This window comes from Mobula hypostoma, chromosome 2, assembly GCF_963921235.1.
Source record: "Mobula hypostoma chromosome 2, sMobHyp1.1, whole genome shotgun sequence".
Taxonomy (NCBI): domain Eukaryota; kingdom Metazoa; phylum Chordata; class Chondrichthyes; order Myliobatiformes; family Myliobatidae; genus Mobula; species Mobula hypostoma.
Window position 1 is genome coordinate 197,346,030 of NC_086098.1, and position 27,730 is coordinate 197,373,759.

Consider the following 27,730-nt stretch of genomic DNA (forward strand, 5'->3'; position numbering starts at 1 on the left):
TGATTAAACAAAGATACTAAACAGGTGCTAATGATCAATAACATAATGAGTTGAATGAACTAAACTGATTAACTGAAACAGAAACGGGTGTAGAAGGAATCAAACTGGGTGAAGGACAACCAAACTAAACTTCTGGTCGAGATGGTGCCAGGGTTGACGATTGAGATGCCATTACTTTTAGTGTGGGGGAGGGGAGAGGTGGTTGAGGGTTTGATATTCTTCTCTGAATGACTTTCATGTTCTTTCTTTGTTTTGTGGCTATCTGGAGAAGACAGCTTTCAGAGTTGTATATGGATACATGCTTTGAAAATAAATTATCTTTTGAACCTAAAATGTGAGGGTATAGCCGATATGACAGTTTAACCTTCAAAACAACCCTTTCACCATGGCGAGACTGAGCATAGCAGCAAAACACAAGGTGGCCATTCTGCATCAGCAAAGCCACGACCAAGCAGAAATTTTGTGGCAGACAGGCGTTTTAAGATGTACTGTCGAAGATCTACTGAAGAAGCACAAAGAAACATTTAGAATATTTTCATTTCATTATTATTGAAAGCATCTTTGCTTTGCAGATTTTTTTTAAAGTGCCTAAGATTTTTGCACAACACATTAGGTGGGGAGTCGATATGAAGAGGTGATTGGTAGAAAAGGCAAAGGTCTGAAGAAGAAGGAATCTGATAGGAGGGGAGAGAGGACCTTTGGAGAAGGGAAGGAGGGATGGCACTGGGAAGGTGATGGACAGGCAATGAAAAGAGAAGTGGTAAGCAGGGAGTCAAAATGCGGAATGGAAAAATATCAATAGTGAAGTGTGAGGAGAGGATCAATACTGGAGAGAAGAGTAGAAAGCACAAATCAAAGAGAACAAGAAAAAAAGAGAGAGAAAACTTTCAAAAGGGAGTGAATGGGCAGTAGGTCTCCACATTTACAAGAACGAAAACTATCCCCTAGGACCTTATTAGCTCCAATTTAGTGCCATATTATGCCAATCTGGTCACATTTATGAATGGTCTTTGTATCAGCACTACTCAGTTCAGTGTTCAGGTAGAAGGAGACTATATCTCATCAGTCAGGAAAGCTAAGATGAGGCTATGTAGGGAAATATAGAAAATATTGACTATATAGCTTTAGTTTCCAATTTACCTGGAATTATTAGTTAATAGAGTCATAATAAACTAAAACAAAAAAATGGCTATTCGGTTCTGAACTATTATTCTGCTTAATCCCATCGACCTACACCTGGACTATAGCTCTTCATACTCCTCCCGTCCATGTACTTATCCAAACTTCTTTTAGATGTTGAAATCAAACAAAAATCAAACAAGCTGCTGGCAGCTTGTTCCACACTCTCACCACCTTCTCAGTGAAGAATTCCCCCTCATGTTCCCCTTAAATATTTCACCTTTAACCCATGACATTTAGTTCTAGTCTCACAGAACCTCAGTAGAAAAAGCCTGCATGTATTTATCCTATGTGTACCCTCATAATTTTTGTATATCTTATCAAATCTCCCCTAATTTCCTACACTCCAGTGAATAAAGCCGTAATCTATTCAGCCTTTTCCTATAACTCAGGTCCTCAAGTCCTGGCAACATCCTTGTAAATTTCCTTTGCACTCTTTCAGTCTGAAGCTCAGGACTTTAATTTTTAGTGAAAATATATTGACCAATCCCTGTTTTCTGTGTGAAGACTGAATAACTGATACTGTATGACAGGAGTCAAATGAGCCACCCACCATGTACCCATAATCTGAATGAATATTTAGCAGGCGTACCTTTGTGTTTATGATTGTAAAAATGAGGCCAGGATTTGTAAAATACAAAAATAGATTGCACATTCATAGCTCTATAATTGTAATTTTAGCACACATTCTCTCCCATGTTATAACTGTCAGAGAGATCATCAAAAACCGACTGTGTGCTACTGGAAATTGTCACTCAGCATTTAATGAACAGAAAATGGTGGATATCACCTCTTCAATTTCCTCATACACTGGGCCGACAAGTAAATGAAAATGATATAAAACTGATCCTATAGCTTCCTTAAAATTTTAAGCTTGAAAGTGGGACAACAAAAACCAATGCATCTGTCAGAAAATAAATTAGTTTAAAACATTTAAAATAATAGAGAACATTGCAAGCACTCACATTAATTAATTATATCAGCATCCAACAGAGTTAACTTTTATTAACATTAAACTACTCTGATTTTTAGATTCTAACATATATCAATAAAATATGGAATATGAAGAATTAGTCATTTTTTCAGTGTCATTAAGATAGTTTTAGACAATTTATTTCAGGTTACATTATGCACAAGGCAATTATTAAAGTTGAAAATTCCAAAGTTAGCTGTTTTAGGCATGAAAAAAGTACTCTGGTTTGGCTAAGCCAGTACAGTGAGTGCTGAGTTTAAATAAAACACACTTATAATGAAAGTTAAAAAGCAAGGAAACAAGTAGAGCCAATTTTTTTCCGCAGTACATAGTTAACATACGAACAGCTGGTTTGGAGTGATAAGGCTAGCCTACACTGAATTGACTGGTTTCTACTCTGAATCTGTTGAAATATAGTTTCAAGAAAATATTTCTAAACAACAATTGAAAGTTTAATCCATGATAATACTGAGGCAATAGCATAGCCCTTTCAATTTCTAAACAAAGATATAATTAAAAACACAAAGCTATTTTAATTTCATTTATTACCTGATTACAAATATTCCTCTCATGCACATATATAGACAGCACTCTACTTTTCAAATGATTTGTTCAATTCTGTTTATTAGTAAGTTCTTAGATTTGTGTAATTCATTTCCCTGAATCCATCTTGTATTATCCTTATTATTCAGAAAGCAATTTTCATTGCTTTATTTTGTCTCTGATGACATAACATATACCATAATATAATAAAGAGTAAAAGATCAATAAATAGCTTGTGTGTGTATACTTCCATGTATATAAATGATACAATCCTATTATGTATCTCAGTGAAGTCTTTGAACAATTCTTTAAAAAGTGAATTATTTTAAACACAATAATGTTGCTCTGTAAGCATTTTGGTGGGTATTTGATGATGTTGGTTTAGCAAGTCGTATTCAGCAAGTAAGCTCCTCACTCATTTTCAAATTGTGTAAAAGATACTTTACTTTCATTTGATTAGAACCTGTAAATGGTGGTTTTATACTCAACAAATTAGCAGTCCTTCAGTATGGATTGAACTTTTTCAGGACCTGAATTATGACTTGAAAATGTAAGAGCCTACAATCTGATCCATGGTCTGTCTGACTAGGTACCATATCCAATGTGGACGTTGGTGACCATGGTTTTCCATATAGATCTACCCTTTGTTCTTTGGATGACTTACATTTCCTCGATGTGTAGTCACCTGGCTATGCTTTTGATGTACATAAGCCGAGGTCTTCCTCTAGGTTTGCTTCCCTCAATCTTTCCAGAGGGTATGAGTTTTTCTAGTTCATCTTTCTGCATGATGTGTCCTAGGAATCTGAGTTGTCTTTCTCTTATTGTTGGTATGAGTGATCGAACTGCTTGGGCTCTTCTGAGAACTTCTTCACTTGATGTGCGTGTGGCCCATGATATTTTTAACATTCTCCTGTACAACCATAATTCAGCTGCTTCTTGTCTCTTTTCCATTGCTGGGGAAATGGTCCAGCATTCACTTCCATAAGTCAGGATAGAATAAATGTAGAACTGCAGTATTTTGTTTTTAGTGTACATACTCATCTTATGGTGATGTTGGTTTAGCAAGTAGTATTAACCAAATAAGCTCCTCACTCATTTTCAAATTGTGTAAAAGATTCTTTACTTTCATTTGTTTAGAACCTGTAAATGGTGGTTTTATACAAATTAGCAGCTGATTTGTTGATATATATATATATACACACACCCATATATCAATGCTATACCTTGATCCATGGTAGGTAGAACTAAAAATGTTACTAAATCCTGCACTTTACTTCCAAAATTTAGTTCCATTGAACCTCAGAAAGTGGCAAAAAATGTGTAGTCAGTTCAACAGGGGATATATTTCAAGCAGTGGTGACAAATTAATAAAATTCTTTTATCAAGAAAATATCAATTACTCTCTAATTATTTGACTAGTTTCTTCATAACAGTGGCCCCTTGTTAAAATAACTTTAGCATTAGAACTGCTGCATTAGAAATTGTTCCTAGTTAAATGATACATATTTTAATAAAGAAAACAAGTTACCCAAGCATTTTTGGGTCTTCTCACTGCCTTACTTAATTAAACAAATAAGAAAGAAAATTCATATAAAGAGGCCACCTGCTGTCTGCAAGTACTCAGTCCAGTAGAACAATGCTATAACTTTTTGATTATGAACCAAGATAAGCTGACAAGCCAGTGAGCACACTGATAATAATGAATAGATTCATTGTATTCTACTGCTTCAGCAGTTAGTCTAGATTGCGATTTATATCATAAATACAAACAGATGCGGTTCCTTGCCTTTTCCAAGTGGAAAACACTTGGTTAATTGGCGGGAAGGACCTTTATCGCATGCAAAATAGTTTGATGATGATACATGGATAATATTCTAAAATTACAAATATGACTGACTATATCTACATACAAGTACTAAAGAGACAATAATTAATAGAAAACCAAAGGCAATAATTATCTGTTACAGCAATCCAATCAATTATTAAATGCGAAGAAGAATCATTATAGCACTCTGGCATGGACTCCTGTTCAGTTAGTAACACCTATGATTCCAAAAGCAAAAATTTCTGCTCATACCATCAAAAATACTGGAATAGAATTATAGAAACACAGTGAACAATATGAGGTTGCTGACAGTATATTTACAGCAATATTCTGATGATGTAATTACATATCATTCTGACCACTCAGCAGTGATGTGTATAGTGTGATTGCCTTGACTGTCTGAAGTAATGGAGTCATATATCATATCTCATTGAGATGAACACAGGCTATTCTACAGGATTAAACCCTGACCAGTCACATTTGGATTCAGCATGAAAAGAACTAGAGTTTCTTGAAATGAAAAGCTTGTATTTTTATAGCAGCTATCACATCAAGGGACAGCCCAAAGTGCTTCACAGCCAACATACACGTTTTTGGAAATTGAAACCATAAAGCAACAAATGTGTACATATTTCAGTCCCATAATCAAATATATGATATTCTGCTTTAATTGATATTGGATGAAGACAAAATGTTGGCCAGGACAACAGGAGGACATGGTTGCTCCTTCTGAGTGCTAAAATTGGATTTTATCTGTCCACCTTGCTGATAGATGGGGTGAATGTTTAACAACTTTTCTCTCCCCATAACTGCGTGTGTTTCCTCTGGGTGCTCTGGTTTCCTCCCACATTCCAAAGACATATTGGTTGGTAGGCTAATTGGTCATTGTAAATTATCCCTTGATTAGGCTAGGATTAAATTGGGGAATTGCTGGGTGGCATAGCTTGAAGGACCATAAAGGCACTATATGTCAATAAATAAATAAATAAACAGAGCATTCCCAATGGTGCAGAGTTCCATTGGCAGTGCACAGTTCCTGTCTGGCACAACAGTGTGTGGGGAAAGGAGCTTAAATCCATTGCTTTGAATCATGCGATGAAACTGTTAATACTGACACCTGAAGACCTGAGCCTTAGGACCCACTTGACATGTTCCTTCAATTACACTTCACAGTCTGTCATTATGCAACATGCCAAAAAAATGTTTTCCTTCGCTGTTGAGATATTCTGTGCAAAACTGATCAAACTTAATAAATTGACACAGTCATTAATTTTACTTCACATTTCTATAAGTGACAGTGATAGAGGTTTGCTGAAAATCTGCTCAGTAGATGTGGTAGATTTTATTTGCAGGAGGACCGGCATTAACAATGCAGTGTGGGTTCAAGATACAGGACCTTCTGACATTCATATCCTCTACGGGTAAGTGAATCAGCAGATAGAACAGTCTGCTGGTTAGAGTGCTTTGAGGGAGCACAGACTTTCACCTTTACTGAATGCAAGGACGGATGATGAACTAAAACTAGTCATAATGCGGTCCTTCGCTTTTTGAAATGGGGTTTTAATGCATCCTAGATTAACATTTCCTCTCTCTGCTGGATTGTAAATGTCCTAATCCTAAATACATAATCCCAGTCTGGTCAATCTCACTGTGTGCAAGAAAGAATAGTCGGTGTAGAGGATGGCCATGTGTGGGATGGGGTTACGAGAAGACTGGTGTCCCTGTAGGATAGGGAGGAGAGATGGGAATGAGTGGTAAAGAGAGCAAAGCTAGTTCACTTAGATCAATTAAGCTATAATTTCTTTCCCAATGATGAATGGAATGTCTTAATGAGAATATTTTTCCAGAAAACTGTAACCTTGGTAATCTTTTAAAGTAGGGCAGAACAAAACTTTTCTTGTGTATGATTCATAAAGCTATCATACTTTAGTAATTTCCTCACATTTTCAAGTCATTGGCTTAAATCTAAAATGGTAGAGGACTGTAATGTAACTTAAAGAAAACTTAACAATATCAGGTCATTGAAAGATACAGTATGGACACAGGTTCTTTGGCTTACCAAGTCTGCACTGAGCATCAAACATCCACTTACACTGATTTTACATTTATATTATCTTCCTCATATTATCATAAACTCTCTCCAGACTCTACCACGTGCCTACAGACTAGGGCAATTTACAGTGGATAATCAGGACATTTTTTGGGTGTGGGAATAAACTGGAGCACCCAGAGGACTCACACAATCACAGAGGGACCGTGCAAACTCCAAACAGGCAGCAACCAAGGTTAGGATTGAACCCAGTCCTTTGGGACTGTGTGGAAGCAGCTCGACTATCTACACCACTGTGCTGCCTGTGGAATCTGTTTAATTAGGCCATCAGTTAATTGGGGCAGCTGCTTATTTAGGACAAAAAGAACAAAAACTAATCAAGAAAATAGCCTGGTTTCCCTTTGTTTATATGGGACAATATGCCATGCAATGGGACACAGGAGAGTGTTGTTGAACTGTTTCTAACTAGCATCAGTTACATGCACTTGTGTGGCTGTTCGACACTACACCCTGTTGAGAGCGAACAGTTTTTAAATATCATCAATTGCACGTGCTTGTGTTATGTTATCAATTTGGGCAGATGGACACCAATTCAAAATGAAGTGAAAAACATTCAGAGGCTTCCCAAGATGCCACAAACCAAACTGGCACGAGGCGAAAAAGTTACCTTAGGTGTCTGTGCTGATTTTGTTTATTTAAAGTTAATCAAAAGAAAATGTCACCATACGCTGCATGTAATCTTCCATCGTTAACTTTACAAACTAACACACAGTTTTATAATACTGTAGTAACATTGATGGTGCTCTAATTTGTTCTGCACTTCATTTAAATGCATAATTTGTTACTTGCTTAAACAGTAGCTTGTCTTTTTTATATCTTTTTAACTATTTCCACCTTCATGCTCTCACTGTTGAAGTCAGAGGTTTCCACCTGCTTCAAAAGGGTAACAATCATACCAGTGCCCAGGAAAAGCTGGGTGAACTGCCTCAACAACTGTCACCCAGTGGCACTCACATCTACTAAAATGAAGCTTAGAAGTTGGTCATCAACTCCTGTCTAAGCGCAGCACTAGACCTGCTGCAATTTGCCTGTCTCCAGGGTAAGTCTCCAGCGGATGCCATCTCACTGGCCCTTCACTCAGCCTTTGAGCAGCTGGATGTCAGTTTATTGACTTCAGCTCAGCGTTCAACACAATCGTATCCTCAGTTCTAATCAACAAGCTCCAAAGCTTGGGCCTCTGCACCTCCATCGGCAACTGAACCCTTGAATTCCCCACCGAGAGTTCACAGTCTGTATGGTTTGGGAATAACATCGCCTCCTCACTGACAATCAGCATTGGTGCACCTCAAGGATGGGTGATTAGCCCACTGCTCTTTTGTCTTTACACCCATGACTGTGTGGCTAGGCACAGCTTCAACATCATCTGTAACTTTGCCAATGGCACAACTACTGTAGGCAGAATTTCAGATGATGATGAAGAGGAGGGTACAGGACTGAGATAGACCTGCTGGTTGAGTTGTGTCACAGCAAAAACCTTGCACTCAATGTCAGCAGGGTCAAGGAATTGATTGTGGACTTCAGGAAGGAGAAGTCATGGAATGCACACCAGTCCTTTTCAAGAGATTAGTAGTGGAAAGGGTTTCTATAGATGTACTGTGCAGAGCATATTAATTGGTTGTATCACCATCTGGTATGGAGCCTCTGCACTGAATTGGAAAAAGCTGCAGAAAGTTGTAAACTCCACCAGCTCCATCATGGGCACTAGCCTTCCCAGCATTCAGGACACCTTCAAAAGGAGCTGCCTTAAAAAGGCAGCATCCATCATGAAGGACCCCATACCCTCTTCTGTTTGCTACCATCAAGGAGGAAGTACAGGAGACTAAAGACACACACTCAGTGCTTCAGGAACAAGTTCTTCCCCTCTGCCAAAGATTTCAGAATGGACAACGAACCCATGAACACTACCTCAGGATTTTTTTCCTTTTTTTTTGCACTACTTACTTAATTTAATTTTTATATATATTTCTTATGGTAATTTATAGATTTTATTATTGTGTATTGTATTGACCCACCCAGCCAAGGACACGACCCACCCAGCCAATACACTTTTCATCCCTCTTCCCTCCGGGAGAAGGCTCAGGAGCTTGAAGACTGTGATAAGACTGCTGAATGGATCCTGACCTGGATCTGGGCTGTACCCACCAAATATCCGGACCTGCATCTCGGTTTTTTTGCACTACTTTACTTTCCATTTTTCTATTTTCTGTTTATGATTTATAATTTAATTTTTTAAATATTTACTATCGATTTGTAATCCAGGGAGCGGGAAGCGCAGAATCAAATATCGTTATGATGATTGTACGTTCTAGTATCAATTGTTCGGCGACAATAAAGTATAAAGTATGTGTATTGATGCTGCAAAACAACAAATTTCACGACGTATGCCAATGATATCAAACCTAATTCTGATTCTATATCCATGAAACTTCAGCTAATTAGGAGCCACTTAATTGGTCCAAAATATACTGGTCCTGACATGTACTAATTCTGGGAATCCACGGTATAGTTGAGAAGTAGTTGCCTTTTAATTGATTTAAGGATGTATAATTCACTTAACTCATTGCAATTAGTTTTGTGGCTTAAAGTGGATGCACCAGGTTACTCACTGCTCATTCTATCATTAGAATAATGAGGCTACTCTATATAGTAAAACACTCATGCTTCTGGAATCTTTCCAAGTTACCATGCTCTGTTGCTATTCCCAAAGCACAGGATGACCCAACCAGCTGTAAGCTATTTCTGCTGGTGCTGCTATGAGCAATAGGCTGGAGTTATTCTTATACTGATAGGTTGTAGTGTGTTAAACTTAATCACAATGAAAGCACTTTTGTAGGAGAGTTCAATGGGAAAAAAAAAGAAATACTATTGATTAGCTTCAAAATAAGCTTTATTTGTGGACTGTATTATCATGTCTTCTGGATATTCCTAAAAGATTGACAAATGTAAAGGAAAATGTTTGAACATGCAAACTAGAAGATGGATGAGGCCATTGTTCCTTCTGAACATGCTCCACTGTTTTTCAAGAAAGTAGAACATTGCATTGCCTGGTATCCCTTGGACCCCTTTCTATTCAAATTTTGAATGAGTTTTCACATCTCTTCTGGATTAAGAATTTCAGTACTAGCCATTATTCTGAGACTATGACACCTGGCCATAAACTGCACAATAAGGGAAAACACTGCAACCAGCCAGTACAATAATATTTCAAGATTTTCTCTGATTATTCTAATGTCTAGAAAATACAGTCCTAGTCCACTCACTTTCACTTCAAGTGGAAAATCACAGGAGGCAACCTGATGTATCTTCATTGAAGATATTCTATGGCAATTTTTGTTTAGATGAGGAGAGCATAATACTCCAGATGCAGTCTTATCGAAGTCCAATATAGTTACATATCATGCCTTTATTCCTATATTCATATCCTCTCATAATAAAGGCCAACATAGGATTTGAATTTGGTGGGAGGTCATTCCTGCCTCTGGCCATCAAACTTGTGGCTAACAGGGGGTATGGAGTGAAGGCTGGTGCAGGGTTCTGAGTTGGATGATCAGCCATGATCATACTGAATGGCGGTGCAGGCTCGAAGGGCCGAATGGCCTACTCCTGCACCTATTTTCTATGTCTCTATGAATTCTTATTGGCTTACTGTATCTGCATGTTAACTTCTAATTACTTGTGTACAAGGAATCTATTTTACATTGAATATCAACGGTTCCCAATCTTTCAACCTTTAAAAAAATAATGAAATGGCAGAGGAACTAATCAACTGTTTTGTGTCTGTCTTCAAAAGTAGACTCAAAATCTACCAGAGGTACCATTGAGAAAGAGGAAATGAAAGGAATAAGTAAGTATGAATAAATACATAGTACTGGAGATGTTGGTGAGATTAAAAACCAATAAAAAGCAAATGATCTTGAGATTTGAAAGAGGTGGTGTATACGCTGTTGATAAAGGTAGCTTCAAGATCCTCTTTGAATGTCTATAGACACTGGAATTATTCCCATGGATCGGAGAATAGCAAAAGTGAACCCACAAGTTAAGAAGGGAGAGAGATTGAGAGAAAATAAGTAATTATCATAATCACAAACAAAAGAAAATCTGCAGATGCTGGAAATCTGAGCAACACTCACAAAATATTGGAGGAACTCAGCAGGTCAGGCAGTATCTAGGAAAAGAGTACAGTCAATGTTTCGGGCCGAAACCCTTCGACTACCGAAGGGATTTGGCCTGAAATGTTAACTGTACTCTTTTCCATAGATGCTGACTGGCCTGCTGAGTTCTGCCAGCATTTTGTGTGTGTTGCTCAGATTTGAAATCAGTGGTTCTCAACCCTTTTCTGCTCATTACCCATTTCTGACTTCCATTTACCTCTGTAGCCCCCACCCTCCAAAGTCTCTGTTAATTGCTAAAGATTGTTTCTGGTCAACTGTGCTCATTATTCTAATATACAGTCAATATTTATGTTTTAACATGTTATAGATATTACTATATGTTAAGTATAATGTTAAAGGTGCATATAAAAATAAAACTATTTCAAAGCATTGAATAGGATACATTATTTATAATATAACCATATAACAATTACAGCACAGAAACAGGCCATCTCGGCCCTTCCAGTTTGTGCCGAACGCTTACTCTCATCTATTCCCATCTACCTGCCCTCAGCCCATAAGCCTCCATTCCTTTACTGTCCATATACCTATCCAATTTTCTTTAAATGACAAAATTGAACCTGCCTTTACCACTTCTACTGGTAGTATAATGTTCTTCCAGCCAGCAACAAAAACATGCTTAATATTATTACTTTGGATATTTAGTGAGATCCTTGCAACTGATGCAAACTAGTGAGTTTTTGAATATCTGATTGTAACTTGGTTCAAGATAATCAAAGATCACCTCTTTTCACAACATCAAGACCATCATGAGCTTTTGATAGCAGGTGAAGAGCTTGACTAAAACTGCATTCAACTTGATAGGAGGTGGGAAATTCAAAACAACTTCGCTTTCTCCCAGAGAAATTTAATTTCTTTTTTATTTACATATGTTAGTAATATTTCATTAAAGCAGTAAACTTATTATGGCTTATTCAGAAACCCCTGTGGCACCCCATTTCTTGTTTATTATTTGTGGCCCCTATGAAATCCAGCACCGCCCCCTGTGGGGCCAGATAGTCCCCAGGAGACCCTATGGTCCATGTTGAGAGCCACTGTTTCAATAATTTCAAAGGTAGTGGTAATGCTTGATTTAAACAAATCAGAACAAAATAGAGCAACTTTGATATACATGTCCACAGTCCCTGAAAGCAGCAATACATAGTTAAGAAGACAAAAAATCATACTAGCCTTCATTGGCCAGAGCATAGATTATAAAGGGAGGGAACTTATGGTAAAAAGACACAAAACATTAGTTAGTCTTCAGTTGGAGTACTGTCCCTGCTGGTCAGCACAGTCAAGAGAAGATAATTGCACTGGAGAGTGTACAGAGGGGATCGATCAGGACATTGCCCGAGTTGCAACATCTCAATTACAAGGAAAAACTGGATATTCATTTTTATTGAAGTGGCGAAGTTTGAGGAATGATTTGATTGAAGTATGCAAAATTAAGAATTGTATTTTCAAGGCAGGGTTTCTTACAGTCTGTTGCAATTTTACAGCAGATCCTATATGAGTCCTCTTTCGTTTAGCAGTCTCAGAACCAAAGCATCAGATGATATTTTAGCACCCATTAGTCCTAATAAATGTACATAACAAGCAAACATATGTAAAATAGTTACCTCTGCAGCTTCTTCTTTTCCTTTACCTTCTATCTGAGTAGACTTTCACTGTGCAATTATTAGATTACAATACGGATCTATATGTTTAGGAAAAGAGAGATTACATTCTATTCCAATTTTGGTCTTAATGGGAAAGCTTCTGGAAATTAGCCAAAAGTAAGGAGCTAGCCTTTGATCTGACTCTTAACCCTCCCCAGGCTCGACAAGAAGCTCAGAAATCTTGACCTGCACCCCGCCTTGTGCAGCTGGATCCTGGACTTCTTGTCAGATCGCTGACAGGTGGTAAAGATGGGCACACTCACCTCTGCTCCTCTGACCCTCAACACAGGAGCCCCCCAGGGCTGTGTCCTGAGCCCCCTCCTCTCATGGTTGAGCGCACCAGGGGATCAGCTACCCTGGATTGGGTGTTGTGCAATGAATAGGAATTGATTAAGGTAAAGGAACACTTAGGGACCTGCGATCATAATGTGATAGAATTCACCCTGCAATTTGAGAGGGAGAAACTAAAGCCAGATGTATCAGTATTACAGTGGAGTAAAGGGAATTACAGAGGCATGAGAGAGGAGGAGGTCAAAGTTGATTGGAAGAGGATGATGGTGGAACAAAAATGGCTGGAATTTCTGCAAGGAATTTGGGAGGCGCAGGACAGATACATCCCAAGGAAGAGGAAGCATTCTAAGGGCAGGATGACACAACTGTGGCTGACAAGGCAAGTCAAAACTAACATTCGAACGACCCAACCAGTTGCAGGAGCAGGCCACAGCAACGAGGTTTCTTGTAGCTCAGCGACACTTGTTTAAAAGTACAAAAGGGACGAGCGGCGTGGCCGTTGTTGGGAGTTGCCCAGTGGTGAGAGTAGGAGTGTCAGACATTGGTTCAAAAAGGAGGCTTCAGCTTGGAAGAGCTGTCAGCTGTGAGTAAGCTTCTGTTAAGGTTTCTTTTTCTCTCCCTTACTGTACCCAGAGTAGTAAATGGCTGTTGCGTGTTCTTCATGCCGGATGCTGGAGTCTTGGGAGACCCACAGTCTCCCAGGGAACTACATCTGTGTGAAGTGCATCCAGCTGCAGCTCCTTGAAGACCGTGTTAGGGATCTGGAGCAGCAGTTGGATGACCTTTGGCTTGTATGGGAGAATGAGAAGATAATAGATCAGAATTCCAGGGAAATAGTCACCTTGAAGTTGCAGGAGGTGAGTAGCTGGGTGACTGTCAAAAGAAATGGAAATGTCAATAGACAGTTAGCACAGAGCAACCTTGTGGCCATTCCCCTCAACAATGAGTATATCACTTTGGATACTGTTGTGGAGAATGACCCCCAGGGGAATGCCATGGAGAGTGGGTTACTGGCAGTGAGTATAGGTCCGTGGTGCAGAAGGGAAAGAGCGAGAAGAGGGGAATGGTAGTGATAGGGGACTCAGTAGTCAGGGGAACAGACAGGAGATTCTGTTGATGTGAGTGGGACACAGGAATGGTATGTTGCTTCCCAGGTGGCAGAGTCCAGGACCTCTTGGCTCGCGTCCACAGCATCTTGGAGAGGGAGGGAGAGCAGCCAGATGTCTTAGTACATGTTGGTACCAATGACATAGGGAGGAAAAGCAAAGAGATCCTGAAAAGAGAATTTAGAGAGCCAGGCAGAAAGCTGGAAGTCCCAGGTAGTAATTTCTGGATTGCTGCCTGTGCCATGCATCAGTGAGGGCAGAAGCAGGGTGATTTGGAAGATTAATGCTGGGCTGAGAAGCTGGTGCAGGGGGGCAGGGCTTCAGATTCTTGGGTAACTGGGATCTCTTCTGGGGGAGGTATGACCTGTTCAAAAGTGATGTGTTGCACCTGAACCCAAGTGGAACCAATATTTTCAGGGGTGGGTTTTTTAAGAGGTATTGTGGGGGTTTTAAACTAATTTGATGGTGGGGGGGCGGAGTGAAGGGACTCAGGATAGGACGGACGTTAAAAAAGCGAAGATAGCGTGCAGTCAGACTGTCAGGAAGAACAGGCAGATGATAGAATATAATTGCATCCAACAGGGTGAGTATCAGTGCATTAGGGATGCAGAATGAAAAAGGATACCAGATGCAGTATTCAAAGAGTTATATCTCAATGCACGGAGTATAAGAAATAAGGTGGATGATCTTGTTGCACTTTTACAGATTGTCAGGTTTGATGGTGTGCCCATCACTGAATCATGGCTGAAGGATGGTTGTAGTTGGGAGCTGAATGTTCAAGATTACACATTGTGTTGGGGGGATAGGAAGGAAGGCAGAGGGGGTGGTGTGGCTCTGCTGGTAAAGAATGGCATCAAATCAGTAGGAAGATGTGATATAGGACTGGAAGATTTGAATCCTTGTGGGTTGAGTTAAGAAGCTGCAAGGGTAAAAGGTTAAAGGGGTAAATGCAGTTATAGACAGGCCTCCCAACAGAAGATGGGAGGTGGACCACAGATTACAACAGGAAATAGAGAAGGTGTGTCAAAAGGGCAATGTTATGATAGTCATGGGAAAGTTCAACATGAATGTCGATTGGGAAAATTAGGTTGGTAATGGATCTCAAAACAGTGAGTTTATTGAATGCCTACGAGATGGCTTTTTAGAGCAGTTTGTCAATGAGCCTACAAGGGGATCAGCTATACTGGATTGGGTGTTGTGTAATGAACCAGAAGTGATGAGGGAGCTTAATGTAAAAGAACCCTTAGGAAGCAGTGATCACAATATAATTGAGTTCATCTTGAAATTTGATAAGGAGAAAGTAGCAGTATTTTAGTGGAGCAAAGAAAATTATCATGGTATGTGTTGGCTAAAGGAACTTGGAAGGAGATGTTGGCAGGGATGACAGCAGAGCAGCAATGGCATGAGTTTCAGGGGAAAAATGAAGAAGGTGCAGGATAGATGTATTCCAAAAACAAGGAAATACTCAAATGGCGAAGTAGTACAACTGTGGGTGACAAGGGAAGTCAAAGCTAATGCAAAAGCAAAATAGAGGGTATACAACAAAGCAAAAATTAATGGGAAGACAGAGGATTGGGAAGCTGTTAAAACCCTACAGAAAGCAACTAAAATAATTATTAGGAGGGGAAAGATGAAATATGAAAGCAAGTTAGCGAACAATATCCAAGTGGATAGTAAAAGCTTTTTCAAGTATGTAATAAATAAAAGAGAGATGAGAGTAGATTTATGACCACTAGAAAGTACAGTCAGAGAAATAATAACAGGGGCCAAGGAGATGGCAGATGAACTGACGAAGTATTTTACATCAATCTTCACTGTGGAAGACGCTAACATTGTGCCAGACTTTGAAGGGTGTGAGGGAAGAGAAGTGAATGCAGTTATTATTGCGAGGGAAATGTTGCTCAAAAAGCTGAAAGATCTAAGGGTACATTAGTCACCCGGACCAGATGAACTACACCCCAGGGTTCTGAAAGAGGTAGAGGTAGAGAATGTGGAGGTAGTAGTAGTGATCTTTCAAAAATCATTGGCCTCTGGCATAGTGACAGAGGACTGGAAAACTGCAAATGCCACTCCACTCTTTAAGAAAGGACGAAAACAGCTGAAAGGAAATTATAGACCAGTTAGCCTGGCCTCAGTGGTTGGGAAGATGTTGGAGTCAATTGTTAAGGATGAGGTTATGGAGTACTTGGTGACACAGGACAAGGTAGGACAAAGTCAGCATGGTTTCCTTGCCTGACAAACCTGCTGGAATTCTTAGAGAAGATCACACGTAGGATAGATAAAGGGGATGCAGTGGATGTTGTATATTTGGACTTTCAGAAGGCCTTTGACAACCTGCCATACATGATGCTGCTTAGCAAGTTAAGAGCCCATGGTATTGCAGGAAAGTTACTGGCATGATTAAAGCATTGGCTGATTGGTAGGAAGCAGAGAGTGGGAATAAAAGGATCCTTTCCTGATTGGCTGTCAATGACTAATGGTGTTCCGCAGGGGTCGGTGTTGGGACCGCTTCTTTTTATGCTGTATATCAATGACTTAGATGATGGAATAGATGGCTTTGTTGCCATGTTTTCAGATGATACGAAGATTGGTGGAGGGGCAGATAGTGTTGAGGAAGCACTACTTAACTGCAGAAGCACTTAGACCAATTAGGAGAATGAGCAAAAGAGTGCAAATGAAATACAGAGTTGGAATGTGCATGGTCATGCACTTTGGTAGAAGAAATAAACGTGCAGACTATTTTCTAAATGGGGAGCAAATCAAAAAATCTGAGATGCAGAGCTCCCAAAAGGTTAACTTGCAGGTAGAGTTGGTGGTAGGGAAGGCAAATACAATGTTAGAATTCATTTCAAAAGGTCTGGAATATAAGAGCAAAGATGCGATGCTGAAGCTTTATAAGGCACTGGTGAGGCCTCATGTTAAGTATTGTGTACAGTTTTGGGTTCCTCAACTAAGAGAAGATGTGCTGGCATTAGAGAGGGGTCAGAGGAGGTTCACAAGGATGATTCGGGAAATGTAAGGGTGTCATATGAGGAATGTTTGATAGCTCCGGGTCTGTACTTGCCGGAATTTAGAAGGATGAAGTGGAATCTTATTGAAACCTTTCAAATGTTGAAAGGCCTAAACAGAATAGATGGAAAGGATCTTTCCCATGGTAGGGGGAGGGGTGGTCTCGGACACAACCTCAGGATAGAGGGCCGTCCATTTAATCAAAGATGCAGAGAAATTTCTTTAGCCAGAAGGTGGTGAATTTATGGAATTTATTACCATCGGCAGCTGTGAAGGCCAGGTTGTTGGGCATATTTAAGGCAGAGCTTGATAGGTTCTTGATTGGATACAGCATCAAAATTTGTGGGGCGAAGACTGGGGAGTGGGGCTGAGAGTGAAAAAAAGGATCAGCCATGATTAAATGGCGGAGCAGACCTGATCGGCCAAATGGCCTAATTCTGCTCCTATGTCTTATGATCTTATGGTTTTATAAAAGCCAAAGAGAGGGCATGTTATAGATCAAAAATTAGTGGGATGTTAGAGGATTGGGAAGATTTTAAAAACCAACAGAAGACAACAAAAGAAAGTCATAAAGAGGGAAAATATGGAATATTAATGTAAGCGGTGAATAATGTTAAAGAGGATACTTGTCGGTACCTCCAGTTGAACTTTGTCTTTTTGTCTGTTTTCCCTCTAGCCGTCAGTCTGTGGTTTTGTATCGCCAGGTGCTTCTTGTTTGTTTTCATGCCCCATGTGCACTTGTCCTCGCTCCTGTTTTATATTACTGAGTACTCCGCCTCTCACCTGTTTCTCATTATTGCTTGTTTTGCTGCCACTTCTGTCTCATTGTGCTCCACCTATCATCTGCCTCTCTGTTTATTGCTCAGTGTAGTTTAGTCCTGTCTTTTCACCTGTTTATTGCCAGATTGTGCCAATGAATTTTCCTGAGCCTTTCCACATTTGTATCTGAACTCTGTCCGTCCGAATATCGACTCTGCCTGTTTTCTGATTCTGGTTTATGGATTTCTCTGGAATTCTTGATCTCCACCTGAACTTTTATGCCGACTTTGTTGTCCCACTGGATTTGCTACTCAGTAAATACACAATGCGCACAATACTTGGTCTGCGATTGGGTACCTGCTTCTGTGCCCTGACAGTACAATCTGGCCAGAATAGATCCAGCAGACGCCAGTGGTCTGAGAGCTCCCTGGAACAACAGGGAGTGATGCTGGGGAAACACCAGAACCAGCTGGACTTCGTGTTCAGGGCAGCGGAGTCTCTTTCTGCGAATGTAGCCAATCTTGTGGCCCAGACTTAGTCACACCAGCTGTCCCAGAGCGCCCATCAACATTCTGCAACTGCATCTTCTGCCTCGTCCTCTGTGTTATTGCTTACCCATTCCTGTCCAAGAGCCCTGTCTGCCTCCTCCAGAAAAGTACTCAGGTGAGCCTGGTACCTGCCGCTCTTCCCTTTCCCAGTGCACCCTCATTTTTGCATTACAACTAACAACCTTTCTGACTGATTGAGCCAAGGTGGCCTATGTCATCACTCAACTGTGTGGTCGGGTGAGAGAATGGGGAACAGCCGTTTGGGAGGCAGGCTCTCCTTTCTGCATCAGTTTTCAGTTATTTTCTGAGGAGATGAGAAAAGTGCTTGATTGCTCCAAACATTGGCGAGAGGTTCCTGTGAAATGCTGCACATGCACCAGGGGCACAGATCTGTGTCAGATTACACCACAGAGTTTTCCGGACCCTAACCACCTCCTGCGGCTGGAACTCAGAAGCACAGTATGACACCTTCCTGAATGGTCTCTCCAAAAACATCAAAGATGAGCTGGTCACCCAGGAACTTCCTGCCACCTTTGAAGCTCTGGTGGATTTGGCCATCCGTATTGATGTTTGCCTTCTGTAGTGCTGCAGAGGGAGGGGTTCCAGAGGATCCCTGGGGCACTAGGTGAGTTTCAAGCTCCTCGTCAGTCTACATTTCCCTGCCGTTTGCCCCCATCTACAATTCCCATTCCAGAGCCTGAAGCTATGAAGATTGACTGTACCTGCCTGACGCCGACTGAAAGACAAAGGAGAATCAGCACCCATTCCTGTATGTACTGTGGCCAACCAGTCCACTTCATCTCCACCTGCCCAGTAAAAGCCAAACGCTCACCAGTAGGATGAGGAGTACTGGTGTGCGTGACCCCTGTCTGGCCCTCCTCGACGCCACTCACTCTCATACCTGCTTCTCTGGAGTGGGGCGTCCAACGGTGAGCAGTCTCCATCTTGGTCGATTCTGGTGCGGAGGGGTGTTTTATCAATTCTGGCTTGGCTGCCGAGTGGGGATTACCCACGTCTCCAGTCACCATTGGTGGCCAACTCCTTGAACGGTCAGAGACTGGCTAACATCATCCATGTCATGGCCCCTGTGAGCCTCAGTTTATCCGGCAACCATCATGATCAGTTAACCATTTATGTTATTGACTCTCCTCAAGCTCCCATTGTCCTGGACCATCCCTGGTTAGTTAAACACAACCCCCACATTGACTGGCTTAGTCACAAGATTGTAGGCTGGAGCCCATTCTATCACTCCCACTGCCTCTGCCATGCTCAGATCCCCTTGTCTCCAAGCCCAGAACCCCCTGAGGAATTTCCGGACCTTAGTGCCATCCTTCCTGAATACATGGACCTCAAGGCTGTGTTTAGCAAGTCCTGGGCCGCTTTCCTATCACCTCATCGTCCATATGATTGTGCCATTGACATCTTGCCTGGCACATCTACCCGAAGGGGCCGCCTGTATTCCCTGTCCGTACCTGAAATAGAAGCCATGAGTAAATACATTCAAGAGTCTCTGGCTGCAGGCATCATCCGGCTGACTTACTCCCCTGCTGGTGCTGGTATTTTCTCTGTTGAAAAGAAGGACAGCTCCTTCCGTCCATGCATTGACTGAACGATCTCAGCATTTGAACTACTACCAGGAGCCTCAGTTTTCACCAAGCTTGATCTTTGTAACGCCTACCATCTTGTCCGCATCCTCCAAGGGGACGAGTGGAAGACGGCCTACAACACCACCTCAGGCCATTACGAGTATCTGGTCATGCCAATCGGTCTTACCAATGCCCCTGCCATCTTCCAAGCCCTGGTAAATGACATTCTCAGGGACATGCTGAACCAATTTGTTTTTGTATATCTCGACAATATTTTGATTTTTGCTAAGTCCCTTGCTGAGCACACAGGTCATGTCCGCAGAGTTCTCCAGCACCTTCTGGAGAACCAGCTTTTTATGAAGGCTGAGAAATGTGAGTTTCATCGCAATACTGTTTCCTTCCTGGGGTATGTAATTTCAGGTGGATCCATTCAGATGGATCAACAGAAGGTCAAGGCAGTGGTGAATGGCCCCAACCTTCGACTCTTCAGGAGTTGCAACGCTTCTTGGGCTCTGCTAACTTCTATCGCCGCTTCATCAGAAATTACAGTACATTGGCTGCACCACTCACTGCTCTTACTTCATCTGTTGTCAGATTCTCCTGGTCCCCTGCTGCTGAAAGAGCATTCTCTGACCTGAAGAAATGTTTCACATCTGCCCCTATCCTGATTTCAACCGACACTGACCAGCAGTTCATTGTGGAGATGGATGTGTCTGACATTGGCGTGGGAGCTGTTCTCGCTCAGTGTTCGGCCAAGGATGGGAAGGTACACCCCTGCACCACCTTCTCTCACCGCCTCACTCCTAAAGAGCGGAATTACAATGCCGGAAACTGGGAGCTGCTGGCTGTGAAGCTAGCTCTGGAGGAGTGGAGGCATTGGTTGGAGGGAGCCAAGGTGCTATTCTTAGTCTGGACTAATCACAAGAATCAGGAATATATCCGTATGGCCCAGCATCTCAACTCCCGTCAAGCTCATTGGTCCCTCTTTTCCTCAAGACTCAATTTTACTCTGCTACTTCAGCCCTGGTTCCAAGGATAGAAAACCTGATGCCCGCTCCTGAAGATTTCCCTCCTCTTAGACCCCTGAGACCCCTGATGTCATCCTCACTGTCTCATGGGTGTAGCACAATTGGACATTGAGTCCATTGTGCAAGCTGCTCGACAGAGTGAGGCAGCCCCTAGTCAATGCCCCACTAACTGTGTTTATGTTCCCAGCTCTGTCCACTCACAGGTATTGCAGTGGGGCATTCTTCCCGGTTATGCTGTCACCCTGAAACCAGGCGTACTCAGGCCTTCATCAGCCGGCATTTCTGGTGGCCCTCCATGGGAGGTGACATCAGCAAATTCATCTCAGCCTGCTTGGTCTGTGCTCAGGGCAAGAACTCTAACTGGTCACCCGCTGGTCTGATATAACACCTGTCTATCCCCAAAAGACCCTGGTGCCACATTGCCCTGGATTTTGACCCTGGTTTTCCCCCATCAGATGCTAACACCACCATTCTCACAGTAGCTGATCATCTCTCCATGTCTGTATAAATCATTCCTTTACCTAAACTTCCCTCTGCCAAGGAAACAGCAAAATTACTAGTACTGCATGTTTTTAAATTACATGGTTTACCTGTAGATGTTGTGTCAGACAGGAGCTCTCAATTCGCATCCAACTCCTGGAGAGCATTCTGTAATCTTCTGGGTGCCTCAGTGAGTCTGTCTTCGGGATTCTACCCACAGACCAATGGCCAGTCCGAGTGGGCCAACCAACAGCTAGAGACAGTATTGCGATGTCTGGTCTCCCAGAACCCCTCTGAGTGGAATCAGCAGGAGGAGTTGGTAGAGCAGTGCGGAGTGGGGTGGGGGTACTGTCAGTATCTTCAGTTGAACTTTGTCTTTTTGTGTTTTTCCCCTAGCTGTCAGTCTGTGATTTTGTACTGCCATGTGCTCTTGTCCGCGCTGCTACTCCACTCCAGCTCCTGTATTACTGAGTACTCCACCTCTCACCTGTTTCTCATTATTACCTGTTTTGCTGCCACTTCTGATCATTGTGCTCCACCTATCATTTGCCTCTCTGTTTATTGCTCAGTGTATTTCAGTCCTGTGTTTTCAACTGTTTGTTGTCAGATTGTGCCAGTGAATTTTCCTGAGTCTTTCCAACATTTGTATCTGAACTCTATCCGTCCAAATATCGACTTTGCCTGTTTCCCAATTCTGGTTTTTTGTTTTCTCTGGAATTTTTGATCTCTGCCTGAACTTTGACTCCGACTCTGTTGTCCCTCTGGATTTGCTACTCAGTAAATACCAAAGTGCACACAATACTTGGCCTGTGATTGGGTCCCTGCTTCAGTGCCCTGACAGTACCAAAAGTTTCTTCAGATACATAAACTGTAAAAGAGAGGCGAGAGTGAATATTGGACCACTGGAAAATGATGCTGGGAATCTAGTAATGGGGGACAATGAAATGGTGGATGAACTGAATAAGTATTTTGCATCAGTGTTCTCTGTGGAAGACACTAGCAGTATGGAGGCAGTTTGAGAGTGTTGGGGTTAGATGTGAAGGAAGATACCATTACTAGGGAGAAGGTGCTTTGGAAACTGATGTCTGCAGGTAGATAAATCTCCCGGACCAGATGGTCTACACCCTGGGGTTCTGAAGGAAGTAGTTGAAGAGATTGTGATGATTTTGAAAACGTTAATCGATTCTGGCATGTCTCTGGAGGACTGGAAAATTGAAGATGTCACTCCACTCTTCAAGAAGGGAGAGAAGCAGAAGAAAGGAAATTATAGGCTGTTTAATCTGACATCTGTGGTTGTGAAGATGTTGAAGTTGATTGTTAAGTAAGTATGTAGTTTGGGAGTTCTTGGAGGTACATGATAAAGTAGGCTGAAATCAGCAGGGTTTCCTTAAGGGAAAATCTTGCCTGACAAATCTATTGGAATTATTTGAAGAATTGGTGGATGTTGTGTACTTGGATTTTCAGAATGCCTTTGAAAAGACGCCACACATGAGGCTGCTTAACAAGTTAAGAGCCCATGGTATTACAGGAAAGATAATAGCATGGCAACAGCATTAGCTGTTGACAGGAGAAAAAGAATGTGAATAAAGGAAGCCTTTACTGGTTGGCTGCCAGTGACTAGTGGTGTTCGAAAGGGATCTGTATTGGGACCACTTTTTTAACATTATTTTCAATTATGTGGATTGCTATATGGCCTAGTTTGCAGACTATACGAAGATAGGTGAAGATGCAGGTAGTGTTGAGGAAACAGGAAAGCTGCAGAAGGACTTGGACAGATTAGGGGAATGGACAGAGAAATGACAGATGGCATACAGTGTTAGGAAGTGTGTGGTCATGCACCTTGGTAGAAGAAATAGAAGTGCAGACTATTTTCTAAATGGAGAGAAAATTTAAGAATCTGAGGTGCAAAACTACTTGGGTGTCCTCTTGCAGCATTTCCTAAAAGTTAAATTGAAAGTTGAATCAGTGGTGAGGAAGGCAACTGCAATATTAACATTCATTTTGAGATGTCTAGAATATAAAATGAAGGATGTAATTAATGTCAAACAAGGGAAAATCTGCAGATGCTGGAAATCCAAAAAAACACACACAAAATGAAGGGTCTTGGCCTGAAATGTTGACTGTTCTCTTTTCAATAGGTGCTGCCTGGTCTGCTGAGTTCCTCCAGCATTTTGTGTGTTCATGTAATTAATGTTTTGGCTTTATAAGGCACTGGTGAGGCCTCACTTTGAGTATTGTGAACAGTTTTGTGCCCCTTATCTAAGAAAGGATTTGCTGTCATTGGAGAGGGATCAAAGGAGGTCCAGGAAAAATACTCTGGGATTGAAAGGCTTACTGTGTATGAGTGTTTGATGGCTCTGGGTCTGTTCTCACTAGAATGAGGGGGAGAACTCATTGTAGTGTTGAAAGACCTCAACAGAGTGAATGTGGAGAGGATGTTTCCTATGGTGGGTGGGTCTAGGACCAGAGAACACAGTCTCAGAACAGAGGAGATCAATTTAGAACAGAGATGAAGAAGAATTTCTTTAGCTAGGAGTGGTAAATCTGTGGAATTTATTGCCACAGGCAGCTGTGGAGGCCAAATCGTTGGGTATATTTAACGCAGAGGTTGAGAGATTCTTGATTAGTCAGGCCATGAAGGGATACAGGGAGAAGACAGGAGACTGGGACTGAGAGAGAAAATGGATTGGCCATGAAGAGGTGGAGCAGAATTGATGGGCCAAATAGCCTAATTCTGCTTCTATGTCTTATGGTCTTGTTTTACTCTAACTATCCAATCTTCAAAGACTAGTACATTTCCCTGTTTATTCTCCATGGTGAGTTTAGCTGCTAATATCCACTTTGAGCATTCAGTCCCCTCTCCTTATCAATGAGAAGTTACTTTTAGCAAACAAAGTTTTTAAAAACACGATTCGTTTATTTTCAGTGACATATTTAAATCCAAACAACACTCTAAAACACATTTAAAACACATAAGGGATTTTTATCGTAAACATTTCCGAATTACAGAACATTTCTAATACACAAGCCATCTCCTAAAACACAAAACATAAAGCATTTCTTAAACTCAATGGATAAAGGATTTCCAAAACATGGGTACAATTCCTATAAACCAAAAAGGCATTACACGCTGCAGATGAACAAGTCATCCATTGCAGAAACCAAAGCTGGAGAAATGTATGTTAATTCAACTTGTTTTTTTTCCATGTTTCTACTTGACGTTCCTTTACCCCATTCCTAATAAGCCTGACTGCTCTCTGCATTTATACCCTTTTTCTACCACGTGAGTGACTTCACACACACATATGATATTTTTGCAATACCCTTGAAGCACAAACAATCTAAAAGCATTTTGGAGAATTTCAGAGTTGTATACTTTGATACTAAAATAAACCTTTGATATAGTTCCAAGCTTTTGCTCAGAGTTTCCAACTAATGCTATAAATGTTGTAAAGCTAACTTCTTTGAGAGCACATAAAACCTTCTAAATATAAACACACCAGTTATTAATATGCTAAATGATATTACCTATTTGTTCTGCAAGCTTCCTTGATCTAAGCAACGTAAAAGTCCACTTGTCTGTTTGAAAAAATAACAAATTGTATTACATTACACATTAAGCAATAATAAAGCAGATGCAGTGAACTAGGATCTGCTTTTACAGATTGCTTGCAATGCTCTTCTATCGAGAGTACTGTTTCAACTTAAAAATGATTACTGCTTTCCACTCGTATTTTAAGAACTGAAGACTGACTCCTCTTTACAATCAGAAGTTAAACAAACTGTTATTTGGAAGTTTTCTTACATCTGTTTTTGATCTTACAAACAACAGATTTTGTGTTCAGAAAGCAAGTATCACAAACAACAAAGAAGTGAATATCCATCACAACAGAACATCAGGTAGTTGATATTTACAAAGTAATTTAAGGGTGAAGATCTGAGCTGTTATTACCATCCAGTTTAACACTAAAGATAAAAATGGTAAAGGTTTTGGAACAGGCATTCAACAATGTTTTATCTGTATGTTTTTCTTCAGATTAAAGTAGGGGAGTTACTTGAGCAAAATTGATTTTCCCTTAGATTCAAGTTTATTGAAGGTTGAGTTCTCTTTGCCAGTAATTTGTACTTATCAGATCCTGTGAGCCACATATGCTACAAGTATCCTGCCTTTAAAAATAAATAAAATATTAATATTTATATATTTTTCAGGATCTGAGCATCACTACTTTGGACAAAGGGGCTTGCTTGGCCATTAAAGGGAGGATTTACAAGCCAACCTCTCAGCTGAAAGTCTGCAATCACATGCAAGAAAATATTGTTTGCCCCTACTCCCTATTGATACCACCAACTACACCTCCGCCCCCCCCAACCCCAGCTGCCCGGAAGTACACTAGTAAATCAAATCATTTGGAACTGGGTTTTCAATTCTGAATGAATAACTGAATTCATTGCTATCATTGTACAATTAGAATTTGGGTTTTTGGATTGGTACTCCAGGCCCCTGGATTATGGTCTAGTACTTAAATTGTTGTCTCATTGTTATAGCATAAAATGGAAAAACTCATTGCAATTTTGCTTAGAGAAACTGACTGGAGCATGTTTGCTTTAAGCATGTTGGCTATATTTACATAGCTGTTTGCCTCAATTTTGATGTAAACTTTAATCAGTTTAGAATATTCTCAGATTATTCTGTGCAGATTAGCATGACAATATTTTTGAAGGCGCAGTTCCATGCAGACAGGAAGATGACCTCACCTTAATGACGAGACTAAAATCTAGATTACGAACAATGGATTCTTTCACAAGCCTAAGCAAACAGAAAAATACAATTGGTCATAAAGTTCCCTTGAGTATGTGTCTTACTTGTTTTCATTAGGCATATTAATTAATTTGCTGCCTGCCTATCATTTTCACATATTTAAATAAGCTCATCCTGAGATGGAAATGAGAAAATGGCTTTCAATGTGTAGTATTGAACTAGGCAAAGAAGGCATTTAACAGAGGTTGAAAAGTTATTCTGTACATTTGAAAATTTGAATGGTGTGTTTTTTTTTAATAAGCTTTCTCCAAGAAATCCACTCTTCAGAATCCTTCACTGAAAGAATTGTGCAGAGCTTGCAGGTAAATTTTTGAAATATATTTCAGGTTGTATAACATATATTAAAATTATTCAGATGCACAAAAATGCAAGAAGTCAATATCCAAACCTAATGTTAACACCAAGTATTTCAATGTCCATGCTAAAGGTCAAAGGCAGAGAAATGACTATTTATTCATTCTGGCTCTCACACTGGTTACTTGACCATTCATCAGAGTTAACTAACCTTCTGTTTCCTTCCTGACTTGATGCATTTTTCAGACCTTACAGACCTTTTCAGACTTTAAGACTGGCACCAAAATCTTTCAAGAAAATCTAAAAACAAGAGGTTGGTCTTAAAAAGAGAGTAACACAATGCCTAGCAATGCTGCTAATGCATAAATATATTCTTTGAAAGTACTATTTATTACAAGGTACCTGTTGCTTTGTACTAAACTTAGCTCAAAGTGTAAGTTTTATTTGTGTTTCACGTTTCTACTCTCCTCCCTAAATTGACACTGAAGTCAAGCTAGAAATTAATTTACAAGTTCAGTTCTGATTATTTTGCAGATTATCCCCCACACTATATAAAGTAAATAATTTTGCTTTTAAAACAGATTATGATTTTATTTTTACAATATTTAAAAGTTTATTATCAAGTTAGTGAGTTTGTCAAGCAGAAATTCATGAATGTAAATAAACACTCAGTGGATGCAGATGCTTGGGTAATATGACCCCTGATTAAGAGGAAGTGTCAAATAAAATGGTGTATTTCACATTTTTGTGTCAGTTCCTTATTTGAATTAATTTTCTGATATTTCTCATCTTGTCTAAATCTATCAAAATATTTTCTAAGACATACTCCAGTCCACTGAAATGAAGCAAAAAGAATGAGATATCAATTCAAGGAATAATTGCTAGGATATTGCATGTACCATTTTGGCTGATGTTCCAGCACATCAAAACTAATCTGGTAGAAGGGCTGAGATTCTCATCACAACAAACTTACCACAATTGTAGGATTTGAAAGTGTGCATCTGGATCCTCCTATCTTAAAGTCTAACCTGGTCCCAACATATAAAGAAGGCAAGACAGTGGCTATATTTCATTAGGAGTTTGAGGAGATTTAGTTTGTCACCTAGAACACTCAAAAACTTCCACCGATGTCCTGTGGAGAGCATTCTGATAGGCTTCCTCGCTGTCTGGTATGGTATTGTTAAGAAGCTTCAGAAGGTTGTAAAATTAGTCAGCTCCATCGTGGGTACTAGTGTTCATAGTATCCAAGACTTCTTCAAGGAGTGGCACCTCAGAAAGGTGGCATTCATTATGAAGGACCCTCATCACCCAGGCCATGCCCTCTTCTCATTGTTATCATGAGGAAGGAGTTACAGAAGTCTGAAGGTA

At 40.6% G+C, this 27,730-nt stretch overlaps 1 long non-coding RNA gene across 1 annotated transcript; it reads left to right on the plus strand.

Moving 5' to 3' along the window:
* Positions 1–10,421: 10,421 nt before the first annotated feature.
* LOC134336525 (uncharacterized) lies at positions 10,422–25,589 on the plus strand. Its single transcript, XR_010015815.1, has 3 exons — positions 10,422–10,474; positions 25,082–25,149; positions 25,459–25,589. It is a non-coding gene; the product is annotated as an uncharacterized LOC134336525 (long non-coding RNA).
* The last annotated feature ends 2,141 nt before the right edge of the window (positions 25,590–27,730 follow it).